General features: G+C 45.2%; 1 protein-coding gene across 1 annotated transcript in view; it reads left to right on the top strand.

Moving 5' to 3' along the window:
* LOC109883919 (sodium/calcium exchanger 1) overlaps window positions 1–9,214 on the top strand; it is a gene marked incomplete in the record, with an annotated part of 73,191 nt that overhangs the window by 39,728 nt on the left and 24,249 nt on the right.

Below are 9,214 nucleotides of genomic sequence, written 5' to 3'. Positions count from 1 at the left end.
CACACACACACACACACACACACACACACACACACACACACACACACACACCACACACACACACACACACACACACACACACACACACACACACACACACACACGCACACACACACACACACACACACACACAACACACACACACACACACACACACCACAGAGTGCTCTATGATCATTCCCCGTGGTCTTACACACAGTCTGTAATTAGTGAACAGGACCTCCAGCCACGGGCTGCTCCCTCCACCGCCGTGCTCCAGATTAGAGCCCCGACACCAGGCACAGCATCCCTCTCACCCCCCTGGAGCCAGCCTGGAGCCTGGAGGGTGTAGGCCGAGGTCAGTCTGACCACAAGGACTGGGCGTTAGCTGTACCGTGTTACTACTGTACTATTACTACGGCTACACACACACACACACACACACACACACACACACACACACACACACACACACACACACACACACACACACACACACACACGCACATACACAAAACACACACAAAATGTCAGGCAAACAGATCTCTTTCTCTGTTAACTTTTCTCTCCCCTTTCTGTCTCTCTAACTCTCTCTCCTCTCTCTCTCTCTCTCTCCCCTCTCTCTCTGTCTCTCTCTCTCTCTCTCTAACTCCCCTCTCTCTCTCCGTCTCTCTCTCTCTCTCTAACTCTCTCCCCTCACTCTCTCCCCTCACTCTCTCTAACTCTCTCTCTCTCTGTCTCTCTCTCTCTCTCTCTTTCTAACTCCCTTCTCTCTCTCTCTCTGTCTCTCTCTCTCTGTAACTCTCTCCCCTCACTCTCTCTCCCCTCACTCTCTCCCCTCACTCTCTCCCCTCTCTCTCTCTAACTCTCTCTCTCCCCTCACTCTCTCCCCTCTCTCTCTCTAACCTCTCTCTCTCTCAATTCAATTTCGATTTCAGTGTAAGGTCTTTATTGACATGGGAAGCATATGTTAACATTGCCAAAGCCAGTGCAATAGATAGTACACACTGAAAGACAAAAGCATCAGAACCCTAACTTTTGTATTTTTATTTTTTACAAAGACACCAAAAGTACAAACTGCTTTGCACTTTGTTTGCAATTCTACAACACATTTTCAACACACTACACGCTGTCTCTTACACGCTGTCTCTTACACGCTGTCTCTTACACGCTGTCTCTTACACGCTGTCTCTTACACGCTGTCTCTTACACACTGTCTCTTACACGCTGTCTCTTACATTAGACACTTCGTTCAAGAATGAAATCTCTTGCAATCATTGGGAAACCACTTCTATTCAAAATGCAAAACATACCTGAAATTGGCAACACACACAGACACACACGCACGCACGCGCACGCGTACGCACACACACACACACACACACACACACACACACACACACACACACACACACACACACACACACACACACACACACACACACACACACACACACACACACACGAAAACACTTCTACTGTAACTGAACACCAATTAGTCTGAGCCTCACCACTACAAATAGACCTCAGGTAAGATCACCTCTTTGGTGAGAACTATGCAAACATGGAGGCAGTGAGAGTGACAGGGAGAGGTAGAGGTAGAGGTAGAGGAATAGGAAGAGGTAGAGGTAGAGGAAGAGGTATAGGAAGAAGTATAGGAAGAGGGTAGAGGTATAGGAAGAGGTAGAGGTAGAGGAAGAGGTATAGGAAGAAGTATAGGAAGAGGTAGAGGTATAGGAAGAAGTAGAGGTAGAGGAAGAAGTATAGGAAGAGGTAGAGGTAGAGGAAGAAGTATAGGAAGAGGTAGAGGTAGAGGAAGAGGAAGAGGTAGAGGTAGAGGAAGAGGTAGAGGTAGAGGAAGAGGTAGACGTATAGGAAGAGGTAGAGGTAGAGGAAGACGTATAGGAAGAGGTAGAGGTAGAGGAAGAGGTAGAAGTATAGGAAGAGGTAGAGGTAGAGGAAGAGGTATAGGAAGAAGTATAGGAAGAGGTAGAGGTATAGGAAGAGGTAGAGGTATAGGAAGAGGTAGAGGTAGAGGAAGAGGTAGAGGTAGAGGAAGAGGTAGAGGAAGAGGTAGACGTATAGGAAGAGGTAGAGGTAGAGGAAGAGGAAGAGGTATAGGAAGAGGTAGAGGTATAGGAAGAAGTAGAGGTAGAGGAAGAAGTATAGGAAGAGGTAGAGGTAGAGGAAGAGGTAGAGGTAGAGGTAGAGGTAGAGGTAGAGGAAGAGGTAGAGGTAGAGGTAGAGGTAGAGGAAGAGGTAGACGTATAGGAAGAGGAAGACGTATAGGAAGAGGTAGAGGTAGAGGTAGAGGAAGAGGTAGAAGTATAGGAAGAGGTAGAGGAAAAGGTAGAGGTAAAGGTAGAGGTAGAGGTATAGGTATAGGTATAGGTAGAGGTAGAGGAAGAGGTAGAGGTAGAGGAAGAGGTAGAAGTATAGTAAGAGGTAGAGGTAGAGGTATAGGAAGATGTAGAGGAAGATGTAGAGGAGGAGGCAGAGGAAGAGGTAGAGGTATAGGTAGATGTAGAGGAAGATGTAGAGGAAGATGAGGAGGAGGCAGAGGAAGAGGTATAGGTATATGTAGAGGAAGATGTAGAGGAAGAGGTATATGTATAGGAAGAGGTAGAGGTAGGGGTAGAGGTAGATGTAGAGGAAGAGGTATAGGTATAGGTAGATGTAGAGGAAGATGTAGAGGAAGAGGTAGGGGTAGATGTAGAGGAAGATGTAGAGGAAGAGGTATAGGAAGAGGAAGAGGTAGAGGTAGAGGAAGAGGAAGAGGTATAGGAAGCGGTAGAGGAAGAGGTATAGGAAGAGGTAGAGGAAGAGGTATAGGAAGAGGTAAAGGTAGAGGTATAGGAAGATGTAGAGGTAGAGGTAGAGGTATAGGAAGAGGTAGAGGTAGAGGTATAGGTATAGGAAGAGGTAGAGGTAGAGGGAAATTAAGAGGAAGAGGTATTGGTAGAGGTATAGGAAGAGGAAGAGGTAGAGGTAGAGGAAGAGGTAGAGGTAGAGGTAGGGGTAGAGGTAGATGTAGAGGTAGAGGAAGAGGTATAGGAAGAGGTATAGGAAGAGGTAGAGGTATAGGAAGAGGTAGAGGTAGAGGTATAGGAAGAGGAAGAGGAAGAGGTAGAGGAAGAGGTAGAGGTAGAGGTAGGGGTAGAGGTAGATGTAGAGGTAGAGGAAGAGGTAGAGGTATAGGAAGAGGTATAGGAAGAGGTAGAGGTAGAGGAAGAGGTATAGGTAGAGGAAGAGGTAGAGGAAGAGGTATAGGTAGAGGTAGAGGTAGAGGTAGAGGAAGAGGTAGAGGTATAGGAAGAGGTATAGGAAGAGGTAGAGGTAGAGGAAGAGGTATAGGTAGAGGAAGAGGTAGAGGAAGAGGTATAGGTAGAGGTAGAGGAAGAGGTAGAGGTATTGGAAGAGGTATAGGAAGAGGTAGAGGTAGAGGAAGAGAGAAAGGAGTAAAAGGAGGACGAAGACAAGAACAAAGAAGGGGACCAGTCAGTAGACGGAGACATATTTCCGATGCCGTTAGGGCCACTTTGGTGGAACCGTGTCATAAGTCACAACGATGAGGGAGGCGGAGAGTCCCGCCCAACCGGAGTCGCTACACGGTAGCATCCATGATACGGACATTTAGACTGGAGAACAGGTATGTCTTCAACTTTCTACACTAGACTGTACCTATGTAATTGTTGCACATCAATCTGCATCCCAGTACAATACAATGTAGTCCTACAATATTAGGTCTATGCTCCTCAGTGAACAGAACAAATCGGTATAGCGCTGTGAAGTACATGTAATACAGTTGTGATGTTACTGTGTACAGTATGACAGTACAGTATGTAAAGAAGAACCTAACCGATGACATCACAATGACAATGACATATTTTCTACAGAGCTGCCAGACGACCTCCTGTGGGTGGAAAGACCACGTCTGTTTACCCATAAACAGGAACAGGAACAGGAACTGGCCGTTGTCAATCTAGTGTTAGCAAACAACACCATCCGCCTACATCAACCACGAGAGCAAATCATCGCAGATCACACAACATTCCATAATAATCAACTCGTGTCAGTACGTCGACACTCTGCCCCCTGGGGGTCGAGTGGGGGGGGGGGGGGGGGGGGGGGGGGATTGTCTGCAGGGGCACCTGCCTTGCCGGTAGCTTGTAGTTTTGACTGAATGTGTCTGACCCAACCCCCCCATCCTTGTGTGAAAATGTAGACCTTGTAGTCCTGTGTTTTGAGTCACACGTATTCACGGTACAGTGTACGCATCTTCTGTTACAGAGAGTCCTGGACTTTGATGCAGCTGCACAGCGTCAAGAGTTCATTTTCATTGATGAAGCTGGACTCATTCTGGCTCAAAACCAGGCGTCGTGGCCGACATGTAATAGGACAAAGAGCCGTTGTGAATGTCTCTGGGCAGCGTCGTGGCCGACATGTTATAGGACAAAGAGCCGTTGTGAATGTCTCTGGGCAGCGTCGTGGCCGACATGTTATAGGACAAAGAGCCGTTGTGAATGTCTCTGGGCAGCGTCGTGGCCGACATGTAATAGGACAAAGAGCCGTTGTGAATGTCTCTGGGCAGCGTCGTGGCCGACATGTTATAGGACAAAGAGCCGTTGTGAATGTCTCTGGGCAGCGTCGTGGCCGACATGTTATAGGACAAAGAGCCGTTGTGAATGTCTCTGGGCAGCGTCGTGGCCGACATGTTATAGGACAAAGAGCCGTTGTGAATGTCTCTGGGCAGCGTCGTGGCCGACATGTTATAGGACAAAGAGCCGTTGTGAATGTCTCTGGGCAGCGTCGTGGCCGACATGTTATAGGACAAAGAGCCGTTGTGAATGTCTCTGGGCAGCGTCGTGGCCGACATGTTATAGGACAAAGAGCCGTTGTGAATGTCTCTGGGCAGCGTCGTGGCCGACATGTTATAGGACAAAGAGCCGTTGTGAATGTCTCTGGGCAGCGTCGTGGCCGACATGTTATAGGACAAAGAGCCGTTGTGAATGTCTCTGGGCAGCGTCGTGGCCGACATGTTATAGGACAAAGAGCCGTTGTGAATGTCTCTGGGCAGCGTCGTGGCCGACATGTAATAGGACAAAGAGCCGTTGTGAATGTCTCTGGGCAGCGTCGTGGCCGACATGTAATAGGACAAAGAGCCGTTGTGAATGTCTCTGGGCAGCGTCGTGGCCGACATGTTATAGGACAAAGAGCCGTTGTGAATGTCTCTGGGCAGCGTCGTGGCCGACATGTTATAGGACAAAGAGCCGTTGTGAATGTCTCTGGGCAGCGTCGTGGCCGACATGTTATAGGACAAAGAGCCGTTGTGAATGTCTCTGGGCAGCGTCGTGGCCGACATGTTATAGGACAAAGAGCCGTTGTGAATGTCCCTGGGCAGCGCAGGGGGAACGTTATAGGACAAAGAGCCGTTGTGAATGTCCCTGGGCAGCGCAGGGGGAACGTTATAGGACAAAGAGCCGTTGTGAATGTCTCTGGGCAGCGCAGGGGGGGAGGTTATAGGACAAAGAGCCGTTGTGAATGTCTCTGGGCAGCGCAGGGGGAACGTTATAGGACAAAGAGCCGTTGTGAATGTCTCTGGGCAGCGCAGGGGGAACGTTATAGGACAAAGAGCCGTTGTGAATGTCCCTGGGCAGCGAGGGGGGGGAGGTTATAGGACAAAGAGCCGTTGTGAATGTCCCTGGGCAGCGAGGGGGGGGAGGTTATAGGACAAAGAGCCGTTGTGAATGTCCCTGGGCAGCGCGGGGGGGAAATATCACCTTGTAGGCCGCCATTAGTCTGCAAGGAGTTCTCCCTCCATCACCATGCCAACCTCGGTCCCTACAATACTGCAACACATAATCATATTTCTGGATGCATCACCATGCCAACCTCGGTCCCTACAATACTGCAACACATAATCATATTACTGGATGTATCACCATGCCAACCTCGGTCCCTACAATACTGCAACACATAATCATATTTCTGGATGTATCACCATGCCAACCTCGGTCCCTACAATACTGCACACATAATCATATTTCTGGATTATCTACATAATGCATCTGTACAGGACGGACCAGAGTAGCCCAGGTTTGTTGTCATCTGGGATAATGTTAGTTTCCTCCGGGCTGCTCTGGTCAGGAACTGGTTCACCAATCACAATAACGTCACAGTTGTATACTTCCCCCTTTACTCCCCATTTCTCAATCCAATTGGGTCAGTCCAAGGCGATATTTTCCCCGCTGCCTAGCCAGGGATGACAAGGCTTGTGATGTGGATAAGGTGATGTGACCAGACCCTGACAGAAGGCGGGATCCATAAACCATCTACCCCATCCCTTACAATCCCTTACAATCCTTTACAATACTATTTTGTGTTTACCATTGCATTGTAATTTCAATGTAATTATTTTTTGTTTCTGTATAGTTTACAGTAACATATTGTATTGATTACTGTATTGTAATTCTACTTTTCTTTGTGTTTTTTTTTTGTCGTTGTAATAACCTGCAGGTTATTTTTTCTTTTTCTGAACCCTTTTTATTTTTGTGTTCTTTGAAATGTGAGTAGAAGTACTGTTCCGGAACAATCTTTCACAGAAGCCTGTCTGAGAACATCAAAAAGGTGTACAAAGTACTAAAGCAGTGTTTTGTATAAAGTACAGCAGTGTGTTGTATAAAGTACAGCAGTGTTTTGTATAAAGTACAGCAGTGTTTTGTATAAAGTACAGCAGTGTGTTGTATAAAGTACAGCAGTGTTTTGTATAAAGTACAGCAGTGTGTTGTATAAAGTACAGCAGTGTTTTGTATAAAGTACAGCAGTGTGTTGTATAAAGTACAGCAGTGTGTTGTATAAAGTACAGCAGTGTTTTGTATAAAGTACAGCAGTGTGTTGTATAAAGTACAGCAGTGTTTTGTATAAAGTACAGCAGTGTGTTGTATAAAGTACAGCAGTGTTTTGTATAAAGTACAGCAGTGTGTTGTATAAAGTACAGCAGTGTGTTGTATAAAGTACAGCAGTGTTTTGTATAAAGTACAGCAGTGTTTTGTATAAAGTACAGCAGTGTGTTGTATAAAGTACAGCAGTGTTTTGTATAAAGTACAGCAGTGTGTTGTATAAAGTACAGCAGTGTTTTGTATAAAGTACAGCAGTGTTTTGTATAAAGTACAGCAGTGTGTTGTATAAAGTACAGCAGTGTTTTGTATAAAGTACAGCAGTGTTTTGTATAAAGTACAGCAGTGTTTTGTATAAAGTACAGCAGTGTTTTGTATAAAGTACAGCAGTGTTTTGTATAAAGTACAGCAGTGTGTTGTATAAAGTACAGCAGTGTGTTGTATAAAGTACAGCAGTGTTTTGTATAAAGTACAGCAGTGTTTTGTATAAAGTACAGCAGTGTTTTGTATAAAGTACAGCAGTGTTTTGTATAAAGTACAGCAGTGTGTTGTATAAAGTACAACAGTGTTTTGTATAAAGTACAGCAGTGTTTTGTATAAAGTACAGCAGTGTTTTGTATAAAGTACAGCAGTGTGTTGTATAAAGTACAGCAGTGTGTTGTATAAAGTACAGCAGTGTTTTGTATAAAGTACAGCAGTGTTTTGTATAAAGTACAACAGTGTGTTGTATAAAGTACAGCAGTGTGTTGTTGCTGCTTTGAAAGACTCATTTAAATGGTGCCTGTGTGTGTGTGTATCATTTTGTTGCAAAAAAAATCAATTTTTAAATAAGATTGTTAGGTTTTGATTGCAGAGTTTCTCTCCGAGTGTTGTGTCTTAGTTGGCTTGTGTGAGCCACATTCCGCAACAAGTGTGTAAAGCCATCGCAAAAAAGAAACAAAAGTGAATTAAACAATCAGAAATAAACAGTAAACATTACACTTACAAAAGTCACAAAAGAATAAAGACATTTCAAATGTCATAATATATCTATATACAGTGTTGTAATAATGTGCAAATAGTTAAAGTACAAAAGGGAAAATAAATAAGCATAAATATGGGTTGTATTTACAATGGTGTTTGTTCTTCACTGGTTGACCTTTTCTTGTGGCAACAGGTCACAAATCTTGCTGCTGTGACGGCACACTGTGGTATTTCACCCAGTAGATATGGGAGTTTATCAAAATTGGATTTGTTTTCAAAATATTTGTGGGTCTGTGTAATCTGAGGGAAATATGTCTCTCTAATATGGTCGTACATTTGGCAGGAGTTTAGGAAGTGCAGCTCAGTTTCCACCTCATTTTGTGGGCAGTGTGCATATAGCCTGTCTTCTCTTGAGAGCCAGGTCTGCCTAAGGAGGCCTTTCTCAATAGCAAGGAGTCTGTACATAGTCAAAGCTTTCCTTAAGTTTGGGTCAGTCACAGTGGTCAGGTATTCTGCCACTATATACTCTCTGTTTAGGGGTAAATAGCATTCTGTTTTTTTGTAAATTCTTTCCAATGTGTCAAGTAATTATCTTTTTGTTTTCTCATGATTTGGTTGGGTCTAATTGTTCTGCTGTCTTGGGGCTCTGTGGGGTGTGTTTGTGTTTGTGAACAGAGCCTCAGGACCAGCTTGCTTAGGTGACTCTTCTCCAGGTTCATCTCTCTGTAGGTGATGGCTTTGTTATGGAAGGTTTGGGAATTGCTTCCTTTTGGTGGTTGTAGAATTTAATGGCTCTTTTCTGGATTTGGATAATTAGTGGGTATCGGCCTAATTCTGCTCTGCATGCATTATTTGGTGTTTCACGTTGTACACGGAGGATATTTTGGTGAGCGGACCCCGGACCTCACAACCATAAAAGACAATGGGTTCTATAACTGATTCAAGTATTTTTAGCCAGATCCTAATTGGAATGTCAAATTTTATGTTCCTTTTGATGGCATAGAAGGCCCTTCTTGACTTGTCTCTCAGATCGTTCACAGCTTTGTGGAAGTTACCTGTGTCGCTGATGTTTAGGCCGAGGTATGTATCGTTTTTTGTGTGCTCTAGGGCAACGGTGTCTAGATGGAATTTGTATTTGTGGTCCTGGGAACTGGACCTTTTTTGGAACACCATTATTTTGGTCTTACTGAGATGTACTGTCAGGGCCCAGGTCTGTCAGGGCCCAGGTCTGTCAGGGCCCAGGTCTGACAGGGCCCAGGTCTGACAGAATCTGTGCAGAAGATCTAGGTGCTGCTGTAGGCCCTCCTTGGTTGGGGACAGAAGCACCAGATCATCAGCAAACAGTAGACACTGGAGATGGAGAGGGTTAGGGTTGG

Source organism: Oncorhynchus kisutch, linkage group LG16 (genome assembly GCF_002021735.2).
Source record: "Oncorhynchus kisutch isolate 150728-3 linkage group LG16, Okis_V2, whole genome shotgun sequence".
NCBI classification, from domain to species: Eukaryota; Metazoa; Chordata; class Actinopteri; order Salmoniformes; family Salmonidae; genus Oncorhynchus; species Oncorhynchus kisutch.
Note: the sequence above shows the minus strand (reverse complement) of the source record. Positions and strands in the feature narration are given on the sequence as shown.